The sequence below is a fragment of the Bombus vosnesenskii genome, unplaced genomic scaffold, assembly GCF_011952255.1.
Source record: "Bombus vosnesenskii isolate JDL3184/JDL3185 unplaced genomic scaffold, Bvos_JDL3184-5_v1.1 scf7180000015609, whole genome shotgun sequence".
Classification (NCBI taxonomy): Eukaryota; Metazoa; Arthropoda; class Insecta; order Hymenoptera; family Apidae; genus Bombus; species Bombus vosnesenskii.
The window spans coordinates 2,470-4,938 of record NW_022884073.1 but is presented as its reverse complement, the minus strand read 5'-3'; positions in this window follow the sequence as shown (position 1 = coordinate 4,938).

Below are 2,469 nucleotides of genomic sequence, written 5' to 3'. Positions count from 1 at the left end.
CATGTGCTGTGGAGATGAAGAGGATCTGCATGTCGTGATCCACGAACAGCAACTGTTGGAATGTTTACTGTCGAGTGCCACTACAACTATTTTTTTTTTGTTGAGGTTATTTGATGTATAAACAGAGAAAGTCGTGGATAAATTGTAAGCTAGATAATAGATTTTTATACAGAAGTGTAATTATAAGTAAGAATACAATTTGAATTGGTCCAAATCCGCACGCTAGCAGTGTTACCCTATAACTGAAAACCCCGTAGCCAACGTCGCCTGTCTACTGTTTAAGGTCTGCCTTCGTCGCTGTCTTTTGTCTATACGCTCTCGATGGTTTCAGTACTTGAGAAAACTAAAAAGACCAGATGTAGAGTTTTCTTAGAAGTAATGACCACTTCAACACTTTTTGACGAGAGCTACACTATTACTCCATACCTTTGTTAGACAAAACGTTGATTCCTTGACCGCGGCTACGTTCGGCGACTGGTTGTCGCCTCGAGCTGAAGCTCATTGTCACATATCTCGAGCAACTACAATCGGATTGAATGACGATAATTGCTTAATTACGGCTATGGTAGAATCTAGGTTACAGTGTTAAGGGAATTTCCCAAAGTTCCAAAGGGAAGGTTCCGGTGTCCTTTCATCTCCGACATATAGAAATATAAATAACACTCGTTCTCGTCCATTTACGCAAGTCAAGCAGCGCTATGGATAGTACTTAGATAGTTTGCACCAAATAATAGTCATAATTTAGAACATGTTACGTAACAAACAATTTTACGTAACAGCCAGAACAGTTCAAACAAAGTATCTAAAATCAAAGACGACCCGTGAACTCCCTCATTTTATTTAATGGGCCCTCGGGCTAGCCGAACATGTACTGCGGAGACGCATCGACATCTGGCAATCATCTTACTCGAAGAATAGGGTCTGCACGTGGCGAGCCACGGGACAGAAACCGTTGGAATGTTTACTGTCGCGTGTCGCCACGAATATTTCTTTTAAGGAGAGCTATAGAATTACTCCATACTTTTGTTAGGCAAAGCGTTCATCCCGTGACCGCGGCTACGTTCGGCGACTGACTGTCGCCTCGAGCCCAAGCTCACTATCACCAATCTCGAACAATTACAATCGGATTGAATAACTACAATTGTTCAATTACAGCTATAGTAGACTCTAGGTTACAATGTTGCGGGATTATCCAAAATTCCAAAGGCTCCGGTGTTCTTTCATCTTCGACATATATAAATTTTCGTCAATATTGTACTTAAATTTTTGAATATTGATAGCATACGGTCGATAGTATTGTCAATACCTGGCGTTATGTCGCGTAAAACATCTGCACTCCATCCCTCGCTGCTGAACAGCCAACGGTCCACGTACCGTCATTCAGGCCCTCAATAAATCTAAGGACCCACCACAATCCTTTAACTTCTAACTTCATTGTTTCAACTCATGTTTTTCAGTTAATCTGTTTGTCCTGGGGGATTTTCAAATTCTAGAAATTGTTCAGTTTATGGCTGGTTTTTAGAAAAGTCCTTGGGTTTATTATGTGCTCTTAAAAATTACGGAGAAAGCGGGTAGTGACCTAACAAAAAATGCGGTTATTCGCCTAACAGAAAATCCGGGTTTTCGCTTAAACAATGTCACCAACTAGCAACATTGGTAGGGGGGTTCCTTTCCCTCTTATCTCTCATTAACATTGACTAGAACCAATGGACATCGCAGATCGTCGCCCTCACCTTACTAACGAAAAGTGTGAGCAACGAATCCGGTTTCTCTGTTCAAAAAACCACACCCACACCGAGCTTTCCTCCGTAATTGCATGAGAGCGGAAAGTCAGTCAGTTCAATTGCTATCAGTTCTGCCCGAGCAGTCGAGTTATGCAGACGTAAAAACTAGTGCCTCCGTAAGCGCGACAAGAGTGAAAGAAAAGGGACCGAACCAATCGATGATGGAAAACACCCAAAAGATGCCAACAATAAGAATACTAAACAAAGGAGAAACATACGCTATAAACAGAGCAGTAGACCAACAGAGCCCAAATAAACCAACAAGTTAAGTACAGAACTGCTCAAATACAAACGAAATAGAGATGGAAATAATACAAAAAGACGACGAAAAGAACAACATCAACAAGGATCTACCACAACATAACGAAAGCTGGAAGACTGTAACTCCCAGCAAAAAAAAAAAAAAAAAATAAATACAAACACAAACGATAGGAGGACTACAGAAACAGAAAAACAACAATGGCTACAATAAATTCCTACACAAAACTCCTTCAGCTCGCTGACAGAAGAAATGGACACAGGCCCTACAGAAAAACCAAAAACACACACCCCCAAGCTACCACCAATCTACATAGACGCTAAAATAATAGACCCCCTCATTGACCTGCTAAACAGCACGACAGGAAAAGAAAACTACACCATTAAACAGCTCAAACTTGATCAAATAAAAGTACAAACTAATACC